Genomic DNA, 22,818 nt, shown 5'->3' on the forward strand with positions numbered 1-22,818 from the left:
CTATATTCCTAACATAACATCTAATTCACAATAACTGAAATCTCCATATTATACAAATAAACAACTCTATCAGAAATAAAACCTAATAAAATAGTTAAATGTAAACAATTTATATTACAATGGAATTTTGGCCTGCACTTTGATGTTTTGTTGGCAAAGTATTTCCAAAGAATATCTTAAATATAATTTCATAAAACTCACAAGGCAGTGCATTTTTTCTATCTCTCATAAGAAAGGTCTTCGAATATTATGGACCAGATGTAACAGCTGAATCAAGGACAGCTAAGCAACATGAAAATAGGGAAGAATTACTTGTTGGTAAAATGCAAATAAAATTTAACACAGAATAAACTATTTTCCTCTTTTTTAAACTGCTATTATAAAGGTGATGTACAGAGGGGTTGCAGTTATATAAGTCAGGTGATAAGTACATTTCTTTCTGGACTATGTCACCCCTCCCCTTGCTCTCTCCCAGTTTTTCCCTTTTATCCCACAAGTTGTATAGTTCATTTTCAACAGTGCCTAGTGTGTACCACTGCTGCATTTGTTCACCCTTTGTCCCACCATTTTTGATAGCCAGTAGTGTCCAGATTACATTCCTTTGACTATCCTTACTCTTCTGTCTCCAACTTTTCACTTTTCTCCCTGTGATGATTCATTCTGCAGTGTCCACGAGAAGACTGTTGAAGAGGAGCTTAAAGAAAAAGAAATTTTAGCACATAAAACTTGAAAGGCAAGCCAGGCACCAGTGGCTCATGCCTATAATCCTAGTTACTCAGGAGGCTGTGAGCTGAGGATCTTGGTTCAAAGCCAGCCTGGGCAGGAAAATCCACAAGACTCTTAACACAATTAACCACCAGAAAACCAGAATTGGGGCTGTTATTCAAGTGCTAGAGTGCTAGCCCTGAGCTGAAGAGCTCAGGCCCAGGGCCCAGGCCCAGAGTTCAAGCCCATGAATGACAAAAAACAAAGGGGAAAAAACCCCAAAACCCAAAAAACCTTGAATGGCTTCTTGAATGCTTAAAAAAATCAAACACTACCTCTCTTCTACTCCTACACTTCACCAAGAGTCCCAAGCCTAGCACTTATGACTGTTCATACACAATAAATTATGGTAGATATTCTAGGAATTAACTTGTCTTTTACAACATTCTCTATGTTGAGAATTGTTGGGAACTTCTCAGGAAACTGGGGTGCCATGGAAGAATAAAGACCAACTAGAATGTGATGAGGCAAAATTTACTTCTGCAGGAGGCCATGCAACTGACAAGAATCCAAGGATTCCTGCAAGCTAGGCAGACAGTCTACCCAGGTTTTCTCCCTAACGTAGTACTGGCCCTCATGACAATTGGTCAGAATTTTGGTTCACAGTCTTGTCTGCTAGTTTGAAGAGGGTAAAAACAAATTAACAGGATGTGGGTAAGGAACAGGAAGTAACTAAAATTCAATGAACTTGTAACAGGGAGTCTTAATTAAAATGTAACAGAGATATGATATAAGTACAATAGTTATAGCAAATACTGGAGTCAATTGGCCACTGGACAAAGCCTTCTGAAGCCTTTGCTTGGCTAAACCTCAGGAGATAGGGTGTGATACCCTAAAGTAAGTTATTGATGTTTTGTTTGCCTTTGCAGGCCCTAGATTTCTCCAGCTCCTAAAAGAACAATTCTCACTTTGACAGAAAAGATAATTCTTACTGTTCTAATAGCTTCCCATGTGAGATGAAAAAACTGAAGCTGAGGTTAAATAACCTGCCTGAAATCTTTCATCTTTTAAGTGGGAGACCCAGAGAGAACCCTAAGTAATGGTCTTCATTTTCTTTCTCTCTCCTCCCCCCCCCCCCCCGCCTTCTCCCCCTCCCCCTTACTGGTCCTTGGACAACTTAGGCCCTGGGAATGATCTCTGAGTTTATTTTGCTTAAGACTAGCTTGGAATCACTTGAGCCACAGCTCCATTTCTGGCTCTTTTTGGTGGTTAATTGGAGATAAGAATCTCATGGGCTTTCCTGCCTTGGCTGCCTTTGAACTGTGATCCTCAGATCTCAGCCTCCTGAGTGGCTAGGATTATAGGTATGAGCCACTGGTACTAAGCTTTCCTCCTATTATTTTACTAGTTATAGACTTCTTTGCTATTTAGAGCAAATTGTTAAAATAGAAAAGATCAGAATGTACAGAGAGTCCTCATATGCCCTTCTTTCCCTCCCACACCAGTGGCTCTGATTTGTGTGATCTATTTGTTATAATTAGTGAGTTCATACTGACACTGCAAAACTGCCCAAAGCCCAAGGTTCATGTAGGAGTTCACTTGTGGCATTGTGAATTCTATGGGTTTTGACAAATTTATAACGAAAGCCAATGTGATTGACATTGAGAGTTCTTGAAATTGCAAAGGGGTGAGACAGGGAGCCTTGGTAGTTTCATAGCGAGCCTAGAGGAAATCTATCTGGGAATGTGGTCATATGGGAGAGAAGAAAGGAATTTGGTCCTAAGGATAAAATTCGTGTCCCCAATCAAATTTATTCATGTGAGCCAAGAAATTCCTTCTCATTCAAGCCTCCTTTGGCTGGGATTTCTGGTACTCCCTACTAAAGGAGAGTTTGTCTTGGCAGGTGGAAAATAACATGTACTACAAGGACAGAAGGGCCACATTTTCTCAACAGACCACCTAGAGATTCTTTATCCAATATGTATTTATCATATGTCAATTATGTTCCAGATGCTGTATTAGAGTTGGAACAGTTTTCTGCAGCCACAGTGATGCTGAACAATTTCAATTAGTTATAGAAAGAAATGGAGGCCCTAGGTTCACTTTTAAACATATTTTAAGCCAATTTCATATTGCTATTATTATTGTTATTACCTTTAAATAAGGATACAGAGCATTTTCAATTCAATATGTGATATGTCAGTATGTATATGTACAATGCATTTTGGTCAGCATTACCAATTCTAGCATTCTCCCTTTTATCTGTCCAATCCCACTCAACTACTCAACTGCTTCCACTTTCATATGTATATGCACATATGTATGTATGTATGTGTATATATATATCATGTAAGATATACATGTGTGTATATACACTTGTACACACATACATGTGTATATACATGTGTATGTATATACATGTGTGTATACATAGACATATTTACACATATATGTATGTATATGTGTACATAGATACATACATATGGCTGTGTGTCTATATGTATATATGAATATATATGTATAAATATACACATGTTATAGAATGTGTACAGAATATATGTATTACATAATTATATAACATATATTATATAATATATTTTGTAATAATATATATTATGTATATATACATATAAATATGCACATATAATGTGTATAATATAACATGTACATAACATATGTATATTATATATATTATGTACACATCATATTATATAATTGCTCTATATTAATACATTCTATATTATAAGTAATTACATTAGTACATAATATACAATATATTTTATCATATTTTATAACAATGTATATATTACATAATTATATATTATTATATATTATAATATATAATGTGCATATGATCAAATACATATGTATATGTACATAGCTATATTATATCTACAGAGAGCATTAGAAGTATATTTTTAGCAAATTTCTGTGGCAGGGCACACAAGGGTGAAGGGAGACCTGTTTAGGGGTAGCAGGAGCTCTGTAGGTCTCTTCCACACTAAACTTCCTAGAGGTTGTGAGAAGTTTCTAGTTTCTTCCACTCACTGGAAAAGTATTTCAGAGGAGGATTCAACAAAGCCAAAGCCCATCATGACCACCATTACCATCACACCACCACAAGTAATAGAAAGCAAAGGTTACTTTCCATCAAGCAAGCATGGTGCTAGTTGTAGTTATGGGTGTCTAAAAACTCAACATCTGTCTGTTGAAGTCCTCAGATATGGCAGGTGGTTAAGGGCTGGTCAGTCCCCAGGCCCAGAATTAAAGCCCCAGAACTGGCAAAAGAAAGAAAGAAAGGAAGGAAAGAAGGAAAGAAGGAAGGAAGGAAGGAAGGGGGGAGAGAGAAAGAGAGAGAGAAATAAAGAGAGAGAAAAAGAGAGAAAGGAGAGAGGAGAGAAAGAGAAAAGACAGGAAGTAAGAAAGGAAGGAAGGAAGATGGAAGAAAGGAAGGAAGGAAGGAAGGAGAGAAGGATGAAAGGTAGGAAGGAAGGAAGGAGGGAATGAAGGAAGGAAAAGAGAGGTAGTCTAGGGAAATAAAAAACTGACAAAGCTGGTGAATTCCGTACCCCACTGAGAGAGGCTTAACTGTTCTGTGTAGTTAGGGTCTTTCCTGAGTTCAGGGTCCAAGTGAGGAAATGGTGGAACACATATGTGATAGAGAACCATTCATCTACACTTGTGTTACCCTCCACTTATAGGAATATTCTGGGGACATCTGCTGCTCTGCAGTTTGTTTTGGAGTGTATGGAAACTTATGGTCCTCCCTACCAGAAGGCCCTCCTACCAGTCCCATGAACTGAATTTGGGTGCACCCATTCTGGTTAGATGTAAGGGATGGATCATCCTGGTCCTAAGTAGCTTGTTGCCAGGTAAACTAGGATGAAGCCAACGTCAACTGGGATAACTGCGCACTCACCTACACAAAGTTGCCTCTGTACTCACAGTTCTTTCCTTGGCCCATACTCCTAAGTCCTAATACACACAAATGAAATGACCCCATTGCTTTGAATTCCTTTTTTTTTTTTTTTTTGCCATTCCTGGGGCTTGAACTTGGGGCCTGGGCACTGTCCCTGATCTTCTTTTGCTCAAGGCTAGCACTCTACCACTTGATCCACAGTACCACTTCTGGCTTTCTCTGTGTATGTGGTACTGAGGAATTGAACCTAGGCTTCATGAATGCTAGGAAGCACTCTACCACTAAGCCACATTCTCAGCTCACTTTGAATTCCTTTGATGAGACTCCCTTGAGAATGTTCTTTTTCCTCTTACCCTTTATAATCCCTACTGAGGATCCAGCTTTTGATTTTAGGTATCTATGGTCCTAGCTTCTCTCTAGACTGTAACGTCTTCAACAGTACTTCCATGTGTGTCCTATCTCTGCATTCCTATCACTTATTGGGAGATGGGCCTGTGTACACTCTGCACACAGTATAAGATTGATTTGGGCTGGGAAGGCAGCTCAGTAGTAGAGTGCTTGCCTTGCATGCATGAGGCCCTGGGTTCAATTTCTCAATACCACATAAGCAGAAAAAGCTGTAAGTGGTGCTGTGGCTCAAGCGGTAGAGTGCTAGCATTGAGCTGAAGAGCTGAGAGACAGTGCCCAGGCCCAGTGTTCAGGCCAGTAAAAGAAAAAAAAAGATTGATTCCTGGCTATGAGTGAGTGCATGAATGAATGAATGGAAAATGTTTGAATGGGTTCATCTGCAGTAGCGAGATCTACTCAGAGAGGAAATTAGGATGGAACATTCAAGGTTGCTTCCAGAGGGCTAGGATGTAGCTCAGTGGCAAAGTGCTTGCCTAGAAAGTGCAATGTGCTGGGTTCTATCCCTAGTACCAAAAAAGAAAAGATAAAAAAATACAGTTAAAAAAAAAGGTAGCTTGGGCTGGGAAGGTGGCTCAGTGGTAGAGCGCTTGCCTTGCATGCCTAAGGCCCTGGATTTGATTCCTCAGTACCACATAAGCAAAAAGAAAAAAGCTAGAAGTGGCGCTGTGGCTCAAGTGGTAGAGCGCTAGCCTTGAGCTGAAGAACTGAGGGACAGTGCCCAGGCCCACAGTTCAGGCCCCACGACCCCCCCCCCCCCCGCCAAAAAAAAGGTAGCTTCCAGAGAAATAGGAGGAGGCATGATGAATGATGGCAGTGCCAGAAGGGACAGATGGAAAACCCTTCTATGGTCGTGTGTGTGGGGAGATATGGTGTTACTGAAAAGGCTGATTCTTTCAACATGCTAATCACTACTATATATCAACCCCAGGGAATACTCTAGTGAGTAAATGAGTCCTTTAGTGTCTTTACCCTGAAAGAGGTAACCATGAGACCTTTTTTTATTTTTTTCTTTCAGTCATGGGACTTGAATTCTGGGCCTGGGCACTGTCCCTCAGCTCTCCAGCTCAAGGCAAGTGCTCTACAACTTGAGCCACAGCACCACTTCTGGTTTTCTGGTGGTTTATTGGAGATGAGTCTCACAGACTTTCCTATGCACTGGCTTTGAACTGCAATCCTCAGATCTCAACCTCACTGAGTAGCTAGGATTACAGGTGTAAGCCACCAGCACCCAGCATAACCATGAGACCTTTAGTGTCCTCTAAACCCTAGGAGTGGCTTTTGTTTCACTAAACTGCATGCGTGCATGCATGCGTGTGTGTGTGTGTGTGTGTGTGTGTGTGTGTGTGTGTGTGTGTATTCACGCAACTTGGCCTTGTACTCTTTCCCTTAGCTTTCTGATCCTACCACCCGAGCCAAACCTCCACTTCTAGTTTTTGCCAGTTCAATGGAGCTAAGAGACTCACAAACTTTTCTGCCCAGGCTGATTTTGAATTGTGATCTTCAGAACTCTGCCTGTGGAGGAGTAGCTAGGATCACAGGTGTGTGTCCAGTTTTGTTTCATTAATACCTTAATACTTCAAGATAAAATGGTCCTCTTACATCTTTGTTTTGCCAGTCCAGGGGCTTGAAATCAGGGCCTGGGCACTGTCCCTGAGCTTCTTTTGCTCAAGGCCAGCACTCTATCACCACTCCCAGCCTTTTCTTTTTATTTAGTGCTGAGGAATTGAACCTAGGACTTCATGCAAGCTGGGCAAGCACTTAACCACTAAGCCACATTCCCAGCCCTCTTACATCTCGATCACTTGGGGCATAACATTGAATCAAAAAAAATGGAACTAAACATTTCCTGGATTTCCTAAAGATTTTAGAAGAAAAAGAAAATCTCTCTTTCTTTAATCACCATGTAGTCACATAGTCATGTGTGAGTAAAGATTTGCCTTCTCCAAAGCCAGTGATTTTCCAGAGACAAAGTAGGAGGTAGCATTGTTTGGATGTGCCTAGAAAGCTTTCAAATGCGACTTAAGGGTAACATGCCAGCTGAGAGCTGTCACTCAGAAATAGCACCAGTTCTAAGCACTGAGTTTTCTAGAGTGAAGCCTGAACAATGGTCAGACACAGGAAAGAAGAGCTCTCAAGGGCCTATCTGGAATTGGGAAAGGATGTGGGACAGAAACATTATATTATTTGCAAGCCCAAGCTTAGTACTAAGGGTAAATGTTGAAGACTTGCTGGGTGCTGGTGACTCATGCCTTTAATCTTTGGTATTCAGGAAGCTGTGATCTGAGGATCACATTTTAAAGCTAGCATAAGCAGGAATGTTCATGACACTCTTATCTCTAATTAGACACCAAAAACACAGAAGTGGAGCTGTGGCTCAAGTGAGAAAGCACTGTTGTTTTTTGTTTTATCAGTCCTGAGGCTTAGCTTGAACTTTGGGTCTATGCACTTTGATCTTTTTTGCTTAAGGCTAGTGCTCTACCACTTTGAGTCACAGCACCACTTCTAGTTTTTCTGGTGGTTAATTGGAGATAAGAGTTTCACTAACTTTTCTGCTGAGGCTGGCTTTGAACTCCGACCTCAGATCTCAGCCTTCTGAGTAGCTAGGATTACAGGCATGAGCCACTGGCACTTGGCTACAGCACTAGATTTAAGCAAAAAGTAGTTTAAGAACAGTGCCCCAGTCCTGAATTTAAGCCCAAGATTCACACACACACACACACACACACACACACACACACACACACACACACACCATTGGAGACTTAAAGCACAGGGCTCTCATTCTATAGACATTGTAGGTGAAGAGTCTTTTCTGGTTCAATTCCCTTTCCCGCTTACTCCCTCCCACTAAGGTCATCCAATTAAAAAGACACAAATGAGAGAAATTCCCTTTTCCTTCTACTGGGCCACTGACATACAGAAGGAAAGTGCAGATTTGGCATATGTATATGCTCCAAACAACTCAGTTTAGGAATGTTGGTTTCTGAATGACAAATGCAAATTTAACATACAGCTGGTTGAACAAAGACCAAGAACTAATCAGTTGACTGGATGAATCCATTATTTCAATTAATTATTTATTGCACTGGTTCTGGGGCTTGAATTCAGGGCCTGGGTGCTATCCCCTAGCTTTTTCACTCAAGGTTGGTGGTCTACCACTTGAGCAACAGCTCCCTTCACTTCTGCCTTTTTGTCTGAGACCAAGACTTGGACTTGGTATCTGGTGCTATTGTTCTACCATTGGAGATATACCTCAGCTCTGACTTCTTCCTTTTTGCTTGGTTAATTATACATACAAGTTTCATAGGCTTTTTTGACTGGCCTGATTTCAGTCTCAGTTCTCAGATCTCAGCCTTCTGAGTAGCTAGGATTACAGGTGTGAGGCAGTGAAACCTGTACATAAGTAGACATATTTGTCCTGTCTCATGTTCAAGATATGCTTGTCTAGAATAGCTTTCTCCTGCTGGGCACCAATGGATCATGCCTGTAATCGTGGCTACTCAGGAGGCTGAGATCTGAGAATTGAGGTTTAAAGCCAGCCATAAAAGTCTTGTCTCCAATTAACCACCAGAAAACCAGAAGTAGTGCTTTTGCTCCAAGTGGTAGAATGTTAGCCTTAAGCAAAAATGATCAGACAGCTCCCAGACCTTGAATTCAAGCCCCATGTCCTCACACACAAAAAAGCTTTTTCTCTTTCACACAGCCAGATTTGGTACTTCTTATATCTACTCACTGCCTGCCTCAAGGAAAGCATTTACTGAATCATGGTTTATTAGTGCCATTCCTTCAGAATGAGGATTCCATCTTGCTTTATCTGCTGGAAATGTTTTGTAAATGAAAAAATAATTATACAGTATCAATGCCTTCCTCCATATTCAGGAGGTTATGATGATAAGAGATGGAAGAATTGGTGTGTGTGTGTGTGTTCTGAAAGACTGAGGGGAACAGTTAAGAAAATAGAGAACTTAGTCAGATACCAGTGGCTCACACCTGTAATCCTAGACACCTGTAATCCTAGGCTGAGATCTGATGATTGAGATTCAAAGTCAGCCCAGCAGGAAAGTCTGAGAGATTGTTTTTCAATTGATCAGAAAGAGGGTAGAAGTGGAGCTATGGATCAAATGGTGGCGTGTCAGCTTTGAATAAAAAAGACAAGTGAGAGATTGATTCCCTGAGTTCAAGCCCTACTACCAGCACAAGATAGAAGACAGAGAAAAGAGAGGGGGGGGAGGGAGAGAAAGGGAGGGAGAGAAAGAGGGAGGGAAAAGGAAGGGAAGGAAGGAAAGGAAGGAATGAAGAAAAAGGAAGGGAAGGAAGGGAGAGAGGAAAGGAAGAAAGGAAAGGAAGAAATATAAGATAAAGAAGAGGACCCTTGGGGGCGGAGGAAGGACACAAAGTTGGACAAAGAAGCTCAGTGGCTTCTCATGAGATTCCAAGAGAACATTAATCAGATCTTGCTGTGAATCCTGATTACCATCGCTCTCTGAAGTGATAATTAGAGAAATAGCCATGCTCAAAGCACCTCCCTCTTGCAGTTCCTCAGTTCCACTCAGAAGGGAATGGCTTCAATGAAACAAATTTTCTGTACTGCAACCTCAAAACCATCATACCATCAAGAGACAAAGGACAAAAAGGGCACAAATACAACAGTGATACTCACCAGACACTATGTTGGAAATGATCTGTACAACTGTGGGAGGTTTGGGGGGAGGGAAAGTAGGGGGGTTACAAGTTCAACAAGAAATGTTGAACCTTAGGCACTACCTTATTTATGTAACTATAACCACTCTGTACATCACCTTGACAATAAAATTTTTAAAAATTAAAAAAAATGTCCCCCCTCTAAATACCACCATGAGATCTGGATGGGACCAGTCTCACTTCCTTGAGCCCCAGATCTCCATCTCTTCAGACAGAGAGGAATGTATTTGCAACTATTTTTGCCATTACTAGGGTTTGAATTCAGGGCCTGGGGCACTGTCCCTGAGCTTCTTTTTGCTCAAGGTGAGTGCTCTACCATTTAAGGCACAGCATCACTTCCAGCTTTTTCTGAGTAGTTTATTGGGGATAAGAGTCTCATGGACTTCCCTGCCTGGGCTGGCATTGAACCAAAATCCTCCTGACTAGATAGGATTACAGGCAGGAGCCACCACCACCCAGTTATTTGCAACTTCTTGATCCTTCATAGAACTGGATCAACTTCTCCCTATCCAATTGTATTCACCAGGAAAGAGTGAAAATGGCACGGAGACTAAGTAAGGGGAAGAAAAAAGGAGTTTGGGGCACCCCATCTCTCATTTATTCAGTTCTTACTGTATGTCAATCATCAAGCTCAGCAATGATGCACATATTTTTAGTCCCTGCCTTTGAGGTGGATATTTTTCTCAAATTATCTTGAAGTAGTTGTACTATTTATTTATATTATTATCACTATTTCTTGTTTATGTGGTCCTGAGGAATTGAACCTAGAGCCTCATGCATGCTAGGCAAGCACTCTACCACTAAGCCACATTCCCGGCCCCAGTACATCTTGATCCATGTCACCCCTTCCATCATATTCCTCCAACTCTCCAACCCCACCCCTCCCCTCAAGTTACTGTTTCTATTTTCACATGTGTACACTGTGTGTTATGACTTCAATTCCTCCACCATTCATCTGTTCCCCCCCCCCTCTTGAGCCTCACTCTCCTCAGGAAAAATAAAACATGTTTCAGCTTTCTGGTATTAATTTTGTGAAACTGTCAGGTAACTGTTCAAAGGCATTATATCATAGGAATCCATCCCTGTGTATACCATTTTACAATTGTGCATACATACATATGACACTATATATGTTTTAATATATGTTAATATATACTATGAGGGAACACATGTGCTCTTTGTCCCTCTGAGCCTGACTTAACTTCTCTTAACATAATTTCTTCCAGACCCATCCAGATCCATTCATTTCCTTACAAATGCCATAGTGTGTGTGTGTGTGTGTGTGTGTGTGTGTGTGTGTGTGTGTATGTGTGTGTGTGTGTGTGTGTGTGTGTGTGTGTGTGAAGATACAGTACAGAAGGGTTACAATTTATATGGGCAAGGTAATGAGTACATTTCTTATCAAGCATTGTTGCCTCCTCCTTTGTTTCCCCTTCCCATCCCTCCCCCCACCCCCCCTCCCCCGGCCAAAGTTGTAAAGTTCATTTTTCAACATAACCTCTTGTACATCTCATTGTTGCAGTGGGACCACCTGTATCCCTACTTAATTGTTTTTTGTTTCCTTTCCCCTCCACAAATTATACCAATATCAAATAAGGGAAACCATAGGACCTATGTTTCTTTGGGCCTGGCTTACTTCACTTCATATAATTTTTTCCAAGTCTTTCCATTTCCTAACAAATGGAGCAATGCCATTCATTCTGATGGAGGCATAGAATTCCATTGTGAATGCATACCACATTTTCTTGATCCATTCATCTACTGAAGGGCATCTGGGTTGGTTCCATATCTTAGCTATGGTAAATAATGCTGCAATAAACATAGTTGTGCTGGTAGCTTTAGTATGGTCTTGTTTGTGATCATTCAGGTAATTGCCCAAAAGTGGGATTGCTGGGTCATAGGGGAGCTCTATGTGGAGTCTTTTGAGGAACCTCCATACTACTTTCCAAAGTGGTTGAATGAGTTTACACTCCCACCAACAATGCAGTAAGGTTCCCTTCTGTCCACATCCCCTCCAGCATCTATTGTTATTAGAGTTCTTGATTACAGCAATTCTAACTGGGGTGAGGTGGTATCTCAATGTTGTTTTGATTTGCATTTCTTTTATGGCTAGGAGATTGAGCATTTCTTCATGTGTCTCTTGGTCATTCATCTTTCCTCTTCAGAGAAGTTTCTCTTTAAGTCTTTAGCCCACTTATTTATTGGGCAGTTGTTTCTTTGAGTATTTGTTGTTGGGGGATTTAATTTTTTGAGTTCCAGGTATATTTTAGATATGAGACACTTGTCCATTTTATGGCTAGTAAAGATTTTTCTCCCAGTCTGTGGGCTTTCTATTGATCTTGTTAGCTATGTCCTTTGCCATGCAGAAGCTCTGAAATTTCATGCAGTCCCATTTGTCCAACCTTTTCTTTGATTTGTGGTGTTTCTGGGTCTCTATTAAGAAAATTTTGGCCTGTGCCAAGGAGACCTACAGTTTCTACTATTCCATCCTATAATGTTTTCAGAGTGTCTGCTTTGACTCTGAGGTCTTTGATCCATTTGGAGTGGATTCTGGTGCAGTGTGATATATAAGGATCTAGCTTTATTTTTCTACAAGTGATTAACCAATTTTGCCAGCACCATTTACACATGTTATTTTTATGGATAGTCATTCTTTGTATTTTATGTAAGGTGTGTGTGTGTATGTGTGTGTGTGTGTGTGTGTGTGCACATGCTGGCCTGAACTCAGGGCTTAGGTGCTGTCCCTGAGCTTTTTGGCTCAAGGCTAGTTTTTGGCCACTTGAGCCACAGATCACTTCTGGCTTTCTGGTGATTAACTGGAGATAAAAGTCTCATGGACTTCCCTTCCCTGGCTGGCTTTGAACAGCGATTCTCAGATTTCAGCGTCCTGAGCAGCTAGTAGTACAATGATCCACTGTCACTCAGCTGGCAAACCATTCTAATAAATGGATTCTACTATTCTTATGACTGGATGAGTACAATTACATTATATATACAATGTATATATGTGAATATGTACATATACATATGTGTATACATATATATACATATGTAATTTTCTTGATTCATTCCAAGGTGGTCTATTTTATGATTCCCTTTAACAGATGAGGGAATTGAGTCTCAAAATAAGTAATGTGCCTCAGATCCAACATCTGGTCCCCATTAGAACTCATATTTGAAACCAGGATGGGTTAATTTTAAAATCTATTTCATTCACATTATTTTAATGAACCTGCTAGGAGCTCTAAAATCATATCAGGTGATCATGCTGGCCCTGATGATAATGATGATGAAGATGAAGATGATGATCATGATGATGATGATGCATGTAACTAAATTATCTTACGCATTTGTTTTATGCTAAAATATTCACCTTTATTGTCTTATTAAGACTTCCCAACAACCTATTCAGGAAACATTTATGATTTGTAGATGAGGAACTTGAGGTCTCTAGAGGCATTTAGGGTCTCCACCAAGATTGCCCAGGAAGTTGACCCTGTGGTTAAGCTCAGAACGAAAACAGAGTCTGTTTGAATCTGAAGATGTTATCCAGGTTGAGCAATGTTAAACCAGAGGATTTCTTCATTTCCCAAATTTGCAGAAGGATTCTGCAGGGATCTTTTGATTTCACTCCTAGGCCTTTGGGCTAAATCAGCCATTTTCATCTACTTTTTATTTTTTGCCAGCCCTAAGACTTGAACTCAGGGCCTGAGCACTGTTCCTGAGCTTATTTTGCTCAAGGCTAGCACTGTACCACTTGAACATAATGCCACTTCTGGCTTTTTCTGTTGATGTGGTACTGAAGAATTGAATGCAGGACTCATGCATGCTAGGCAAGCACTCTATCACTGAGCTACCTTCCGAGCCCCTTCATTTACTTTTAATAGTTTACCTTGCAGCTAGAAATTTTGTGAGGGAGCAGAGTCATTCAAGGACTCCCAGCCTGGATATTACAACATGAATTTAACCTAGTTTAACCAAGCCTCGTCTCAGTGGATGGTGATGGGCCACCTGCTCACCTCCCATTCCTCTTAGTATTTTTTTAAAAAATTTATCCACTGTCAATTTGCTTCTCTGCAGTCCCAGGCCCTCATTTATCCTGCTTTGGCTACCCTTTACTTTTTTCTTTAAAATCAATCCCTTTACTCATTCCAATTTATATCTCTACATCCTCACCCTAGGAGATGGCCAAAGTCAAGTGGATCAAATTCATTTGCATGAAAGCAGGTGTGGCTTAATACAGCCCTCCTTCTGGGTAAGAGTTGCATTTTAAAATACCTCATCTGGCTGGGAATGTGGCTTAGTGGTAGAATGCTTGCCTAGCATGCATGAAGCCCTGGATTCGATTCCCCAGTACCATATAAACTGAAAAAGCCAGAAGTGGCTCTGTGGCTCAAGTGGTAGAGTGCCAGCCTTGAGCAAAAAAAAAGCTGTTCCAGGACTGATAAAAATAAAATAAATAGGTTCCGGGAAGATGGCAGAGGAGAAGCTGGAATCTGAACAAGCTCTCCCATAGAAAGCAGTTTTAGAGTTCCAGTGAACAGTCCTAAGCCAGAGAATCACACCAAGTGTGCCATCACAGGACAGAGAGTCAGACAAGAGAGGGGAAGCCAAGGCAAAGAGATACATCTGAGCGCTTGCAAGCAGCCGCCGCAGCGGCGGCAGCAGGGTCCTGGCGCCGACCTCAGGGCACCCAAACCTGAACCATAGAGAGTCCGGGACGAAGGAGCCAGATGCAGCGGGCGAGCGGATTCTACTCAACACTCAACACCAATTGAACTTCTGATATTTTTTCTCCCTTTCTTACCCTTTTCACCTCTTCCTCTCTTTTGTTCTTCTTTATGTGACTTAACTCTTGTCCTGCACATCCTCAGATAAACCTGTAGTTAACTAGTAGACCCTATCCCCCATTGTGTACACACTTAATCCACAAATTTATTACTCAATTCAAAACCTCTGAGACTTAAATTCCTTAATAGCAGTACTACCTCTTTATACTTATATAATATTTTAAGCATTTTAAAAGTAATTTTTATGTTTCTATTTTTATTCTGGTCTCTTTCATTTCCCTTTCCCTTGCTTCTTTTTCTCTCTCTCTCTACTTGCATCCTACCCAACCTATTTCCTGCTTTGAGATTAGGATATAGTTAACTCTCCCTGTGCCTCCCCACACCAATCTATTCCTATTTTTTACCCACATCTCTCCCTAACCCTAAAAATTTCTGGTTTTCCAAATTCTTCTCTGTGGTTCGAAGCCCATTAACATATAGTTGTTTGATGTTGAATAGATGTATCTGTTGAACTAGATTGTATCTGTAGACTATTGACTGTACAAATGCAAACTTTGGTTGATGGTTGCCTTAAGATAGTGTTCTAGCACAAAACTGGTGCTATTTTCATCTAAAATGGGCAGAGTAAGCTGGAAAAACACAAGAAAAATGGCAAATCCAGGTATCTCAATTCCCAATCTTAATAATAAGGGGTCAGAACAGATAATGAATTATACAGAGGAGAGTTCCCAAATAGCTCTACAAACACTGCTGGCAAACATGATAAATGAGAAGTTTGACAACCTACAAAGGACTCTGTATGAGTGTGATAGGGAGAGAGAGGAGGCATCCCAAAAATTTATACAGGAATATCATAAGCGTGAGGAAGCTACTCAAAAACTGATACAGGATTTGTGTGAACAACTTGAGAATACTCAAAGAGAAAGGGAGGAATGGCGTGAGCAGGCTGAGAACACTCAAAGAGAACTGCAGGAATCCCATGAACGGGAGGAAAGAGAACTGCAGGAATCCCACGAACGGGAGGAAGCTAATCAAAGAGTAATACAGGAATTGAGAGACCAGGTAGAGAATACACAAAGATCGCTAAAGGCATTCATGGAATCCATTAACAAAGAGCTGAAGGAAGTCAGGGAGACCACAAAGGGAATGCTGAATGGAACCCAACAGAAGGAATGGGAGTCCAAAGAAACCATATCCAATCAACTAAGTGATTTGAGAACAAACACTGAACACCAAATTAAGGAAGTAAAGAAATTCATACAAGACCTAAAACAGAGCTTCAACAAAGAACTTGAAGCCATCAAAGCTGACCAATTAGAAGGAAAAGAGATAAAAAAAACAAAGTAGAGAGTCTTGACAGCAGGTTAGACCATGCAGAAGATCGAATCTCAGGGATTGAAGACAGCCTAGATATTATAGAGAAAGAACATACAACCATCCAAGACAAGTCCAAGAAATATGATAGATCTATCCAACACTTGGAAGACACCATAAGAAGGCCTAATCTAAGGATAATGGGTGTAGAGGAGCACCTAGAAACAGAAGTTAATGGTCTAGGAAATTTGTTTAACAGGATCCTAGCAGAGAACTTCCCAAACATAAAAAAGATAGGCCTATTCAGCTACAAGAAGCTTTTAGAACCCCAAATAGACCAGACCAGAATAGGACATCCCAGGGTCACATTATAATCCACACAGGATCAACTCAGACCAAGGAAAAGATCCTTAAAGCTGTCAAGGAGAAAAGGGTAATCACCTATAAAGGGAAACCAATTAGAATCACCTCAGATTTCTCAGCAGAGACAATCAAAGCAAGAAGAGCCTGGAATGATGTATGCCATGCCCTAAAAACAAACAACTATCAACCAAGAATACTGTACCCAGCTAAACTCTCCTTCATAACTGAAGGCCAAATAAAAACCTTCCATAGCAAAGAAAAATTGAAACAATACATCTCCACCAAACCAGCCCTACAAAAGATTCTTAAAGATGTCCTACACATAGAAAACCAACAAGACTGCAATGAAGGCCAAGAAACTGAACCCAAACTGAGAAGCCAACAACCATAGGAAGAACCCAGTTTTCACAGCCCCCAAGAAGGTGGATAACATGGCAGGAACTCCCAAATACCTCTCAGTCCTATCTCTTAACGTTAACGGACTGAACTCTCCAATTAAGCTACATAGACTGTCTAGTTGGATTAAAAAACAAGACCCTTCTATCTGCTGCCTTCAGGAGTCACATCTTGCCCGTAAAAACAAACACATTTTCAATGTTAAAGGCTGGAACAAAATCTACCAAGCAAACGGCCCCCATAAACAGGTGGGAGTTGCAATCCTAATATCAGATAAAATAGACTTCAAATTAAAATTCGTGAGAAGAGATAAAGAAGGTCGCTACATACTATTTAAAGGATCTCTCCTTCAGGAGGATATTACAATTCTAAATATCTATTCGCCAAACAATGGAGCACCCAAATTTATCCAAGAAACACTACTTTCCCTCAAATCCCATATAGATCCAAAGACATTAATTGTTGGGGATTTTAACACACCACTCTCCCCACTAGATAGATCAACTCGGCAAAAACTCAACAGAGAAAACGCAGATCTAAACAACTAGACTTAACAGACATCTACCGAACATTTCACCCAGCAGCATCAGAATACACGTTTTTCTCAGCAGCACATGGACCGTTTTCTAAATTAGACCACATTTTAGGCCACAAAGCAAACTTGTCTAAATTCAGAAACATTGAAGTTATACCTTGCATTCTCTCTGACCACAAGGGAATAAAATTAGAACTCAACACCAAAAGCCACCAAAGAAAGTCCGATATCACATGGAGGCTGAACAACACACTGCTGAATCATGAGTGGGTCATGGAAGAGATTAGAAAGGAAATGCAAATGTTCATGCTATTCAACAAAAATGAACACATAAATTACCAGTTCCACTGGGACACAGCAAAGGCAGTACTCAGGGGCAAGTTTATAGCTCTGAGCTCCTACATCAACAAATTGGAGAGATCTGAAACTAGCAATTTAATGACACATCTAAACCTCCTTGAAAAAGAGCAGCAAGATAAACCCCAATCCAGTAGACGGAAAGAAATAATCAAAATTAAATCAGAATTAAATGAATTAGAATCCAAAAAAACTATAGAAAGAATCAACAAAACAAAGAGTTGGTTCTTCGAAAAACTTAACAAAATTGACAGACCCTTAGCAAATCTTATCAGAAAAAGAAGAGAACATACCCAAATTAATAAACTCAGAGATGAGAATGGAAACATCACCATGGAAACAACCAAGATTCAGAACATTATAAGGGAATACTTCTCAAAACTTTATGCTAATAAGTTTGAGAACTTGACAGAAATGGACCTTTTCCTAGCAAATATTGACATGCCAAAACTAAACCAAGATGAGTTAAACCAGCTTAACAGGCCCATATCAAGCATTGAAATAGAAACAGCAATAAGAGACCTCCCAACTAAGAAAAGTCCAGGACCAGAGGGTTTTACAGCAGAGTTTTACAAGGCCTTCAAAGCAGAGCTCACAACAATTCTCCTCCAACTCTTCAATGAAATTGAAAGAGAAAGCTCATTACCGAACACATTCTTTGAAGCCATCATAACCCTCATCCCAAAATCAGGCAGGGACTCATCAAAGAAAGAGAACTATAGACCCATTTCTTTGATGAACATTGATGCAACAATTCTCAACAAATTTTGGCCAAGCGACTTTAACAATTCATCCAAAAAATCATACACCATGATCAAACAGGATTCATTTCAGGGATGCAAAGCTGGTTCAATATACGCAAATCAATTAATATTATTCATCACATCAACAGGAGCAAGAATAAGAACCACATGATTATCTCAATAGATGCAGAAAAAGCATTTGACAAGGTCCAACACCCCTTTATGATGAAGGTTTTGGAAAAATTAGGAATCCATGGAACATTCCTCAATACAATAAAGGATGCATATGACAAACCTACAGCCAGCATTATACATAATGGTGAAAAAACTAAAGCCATTTCCTCTTAACTAAGGATCAAGACAAGGATGTCCACTCTCTCCACTTCTCTTCAATCTAGTATTAGAATGCCTAGCTACAGCAATAAGACAAGATGCAGACATAAAGGGGATCCAAATAGGGAAAGAAGAAATAAAACTCTCCCTCATTGCAGATGACATGATCTTGAATCCCATAGACTCCACTCCCAAATTACCAAAGCTGATTCAAAACTTTGGCAAAGTAGCAGGGTATAAAATTAACCCCCCAAAATCAATGGCTTTTCTGTATGCCAACAATGAGAAAAGTGTGGCTGAAATTAGGAAAGCAACTCCATTTGTAATAGCCCCACAAAAAATAAAATACCTAGGAATTAACTTAACCAAAGAAGTGAGGGACCTCTATGATGAAAACTTTAAAATCTTGAAAAAGGAAATCAAAACAGAACTTAGAAAATGGCAAAACCTCCCATGCTCCTGGATTGGAAAGATTAACATCGTGAAAATGGCAATACTTCCCAAGGCTATCCACAAATTCAACGCGATATCTATCAAAATTCCAACCTCATTCTTCAAGGAAATAGAAGAGTCAATCCAAAAATTCATATGGAACAACAAAACACCCCGAATAGCAAAAATGCTCCTCAATGGAAAGAACACTGCTGGAGGAATATCAATACCAAATTTCAAACTCTACTATAAAGCCATAGTAATCAAAACAGCTTGGTATTGGCATAAGAACAGACCTCAGGACCAATGGAATAGAATTGAAAACCCAGAAATGAACCCACAGACCTATAGCCATCTAATCTTCGATAAGGAAGCTAAAACAATAGAATGGAAGAAAGACAGCCTCTTCAGTAAATGGTGCTGGCAAAACTGGTTAACTACATGTAGAAAACTAAAGCTAGATCCTTATATATCACCCTGCACCAATTTGATCCAAATGGATCAAAGACCTTGAAGTCAAAGCAGACACTCTGAAAACATTACAGGATGGAATAGGCGAAACCCTAGGACTCCTTGGCTCAGGCTGAAATTTTCTGAATAGAGACCCGGAAATATAACAAATCAAAGATAGGTTGGACAAATGGGATTGCATAAAGTTGAAGAGCTTCTGCATGGCAAACGACATAGCTAGCAAGATCACTAGAAAGCCCACAGATTGGGAGAAGATCTTTACTAGCCATACAACAGACAAGGGTCTCATATCTAAAATATACTTGGAACTCAAAAAATTAAATCCCCCAACAAATCCTCAAAGAAATAACTGCCCAATAAATAAGTGGTCTAAAGACTCAAAGAGAAACTTCTCTGAAGAAGAAAGAAGGATGGCCAATAGACACATGAAGAAATGCTCAACATCCCTAGCCATAAAAGAAATGCAAGTCAAAACAGCATTGAGATACCACCTCACTCCAGTTAGAATGGCAAAAATCAAGAACTCTAACAACAACAGATGCTGGAGGGGATGTGGACAGAAGGGAACCTTACTTCATTGTTGGTGGGAATGTAAACTTGTTCAACCACTTTGGAAAGCAGTATGGAGGTTCCTCAGAAGACTTCACATAGAACTCCCCTATGACCCAGCAATCCCCCTTTTGGTCATTTACCCAAATGATTACAAATAAGACCACACTAAAGCTACCAGCACAACTATGTTTATTGCAGCATTATTTACCATAGCTAAGATATGGAACCAACCCAGATGCCCCTCAGTAGATGAATGGATCAAGAAAATGTATATATACACAATGGAATTCTATGCCTCCATCAGAAAGAATGACATTGCCTCATTTTTTAGGAAATGGAAAAAATTATATTAAGTGAAGTAAGCCAGGCACAAAGAAACACAGGTCCCATGGTTTCTCTTATTTGCAATATCTAGTATATGTATGAGTCAAGCGGAAAAAGTCAGATAATGTGCTGTTAGGAAAATGAATCCTTAGGTAGGTATTTTAATGTTTTTTTTTCTTTCATGCATGTGTTTCTAACGCATTTATAAGATCATTTCTTTGTTGCTTTGTATGTCCCTCCCCCACAGTATAACCCCCGTTTTCAATATATTTGATGTCAGTATAACTTGTGGAGGAGATGTGGAAAAATAAGTTGTTTAAGGATTCAGGTGGACCTGTTGCAACAATGAGAAGTACAAACTGTCATGTCAAAAACAAGCTTTACAATGTCGGTTGGGAGGGGGGAAAGGATTGGGTGGGGGGATGGGGGAGGCTGGGAAGGGAGGTGAAGGGTGAACAAAGGAGGAGGCTGCAATGCTTGGTAAGAAATGCATGCATTATCTTGCCCATGTAATTGTAACCCCTCTGTACAGAATGTTCACAAATAAAATAAAATAAAATAAAAGAGAATAAGTGAGGCATTAGTAATGGGAGTCCCTTTCGTGGTCAGGAAGCCATGCTCCTTCCAGATTGCTGCATTCAAATGGAGAATATGATAAGTATATTTTGAATCTGTATAAATATCAATCTTCTGACCCTTGGCTAAAATTAGGGCCCTAGTTAAAGGTATAAATTCTGCCTTTTGTGAGGTAAGGCTAGGGGGTAGAGGACTGCTTTCAAGAATGGTACAGTTATTAATGATAGCTTAGCCTGCAACTTGACTTTTTGAACAGGTAGATGTGGAACTGCTATCCATGTACCAAGTGTCTTCTGGGTTCGGGAGAAGAGTTTCAGAGATACCTGTAAAATGAGGTGTGAATTCCTCCAAGGTCTCTGTACAGGAATGGGAAAGAGGGTTAGAATTGGATGGAAGCAAGGTGGCTAGATTGAGAGGGGAGCAGCTTTCCAGTAAAAAGTCGGGGTTTTGAATAAAAGTAACATGAAACAGCTGTAGACGGGAAGGTGAAAGGGAAGACAGGGATTTCTGAGACAAAAGGTCCTTTAGTCTGTGGGGAGGTCAAACGGTAGTGGTCTGGTCAAAAGTGAGTTTTGTGCTCTCCTGTGCTAAGGTGGCTGCTGCTGCCAAAGCTTGAAGGCAGGCTGGCCAGCCTTTTACCATTGGGTCTAACTGTTCTGAGAGACAGGCCACAGGTCTAAAGGAGGGGCCTGACATTTGTCCAAGAACTCTAAGGCCAATTCCCCACTTCTCAGTGACATGGAGTATAAAGGGTTCCTTAAGGTTGGGTAGAGCCAGTGCTGGAGCCCTAAGAAATGCTTGCTTCAGAACTTTAAATGGGGTGCAAATAGGCTTTGTGAGGTCTGGCGGCTCTAGTAAGGAATCCTTGGTTGCCTCATAAAGTGGTTTGGCCAAGGTAGCAAAACTGGATCTCCAAATATGAAGGAAGCCCACAAGTCCCAGGAAAGACAGAATGTCCTCCTTGGTCTGTGGGATAGAGAGATACTCAATGCAGGCTTTTCTATCAAGAGTTATTCTCCTCTCTATAGGAGTTATGGACAAACTCAGCTATGTTACCTCTGGCTTTGTTATCTGTGCCTTGGAAGGTGTCACTCTATATTCTTTTGTCAACATAAAGTTGAAGGGGTCAGCTGTATGTTGGTGAGCCAACACCCACATACTGGAGAACAACACTAAGAGACACCTGAAGAGAGAGGAGATCCTTTGCTAAAGCCTGTCCAAAGAAATGGGGACTGTCTCAGAACCCTTGAAGGAGGGTCAGCTGTTGTGCCCTTGAAGTGTCTGGGTCCATCCAAGTAAAAGCAAAGAAGTTTGGGTAGTTGGGATGCAGGGAGATTGTGAAGAATGCATCCTTGACATCCAGCACTGAGAAGTGGGTGATACCAGGAGGTATCTGTGAAAGGAGAGTATATGGGTTAGGCACAACAGGATGAATGAGAAAGACTCCATCATTAATAATGCACAGATCCTGGACTAGGTGATAGGTCCCAACAGGTTTAACTACTGGCATGATAGAGGTGTTAAAGGGGGAGTTGGTAGGTCTGAGAAATCCTTGTTTAAGAAGGTGAAGGATGATGGGTTTTAAACATTGCCTGTGTCTAAGGGAAATGGGGTATTGGGAAGTGCTAGGGAAATGAGTAGGGACTTTAAGTTTAATGAGGACAGGAATATTGTGTCTAGCCATAGGAGTGGAAGTATCCCAGATAAGAGGGTTGACAAGATCTGGAGGTAAAGGGAAAGGTCCTAGTTGGGAGGTTACAAGTGGAGGTTCATCTAAGGATAAAATTAGAATAGGTGTAGGCTGTTGGGGATATGGAATGAGAGAGAGACTTGAAATTTAGAGAGCAAGTCTCTCCCTACAAGTGGGGTAGGACAGTGAGGTAGGATTAGGAAGGAGTG

This window comes from Dipodomys merriami, unplaced genomic scaffold (assembly GCF_024711535.1).
Source record: "Dipodomys merriami isolate MVZ:Mamm:240054 unplaced genomic scaffold, mDipMer1.0.p SCAF_59, whole genome shotgun sequence".
NCBI lineage: Eukaryota > Metazoa > Chordata > Mammalia > Rodentia > Heteromyidae > Dipodomys > Dipodomys merriami.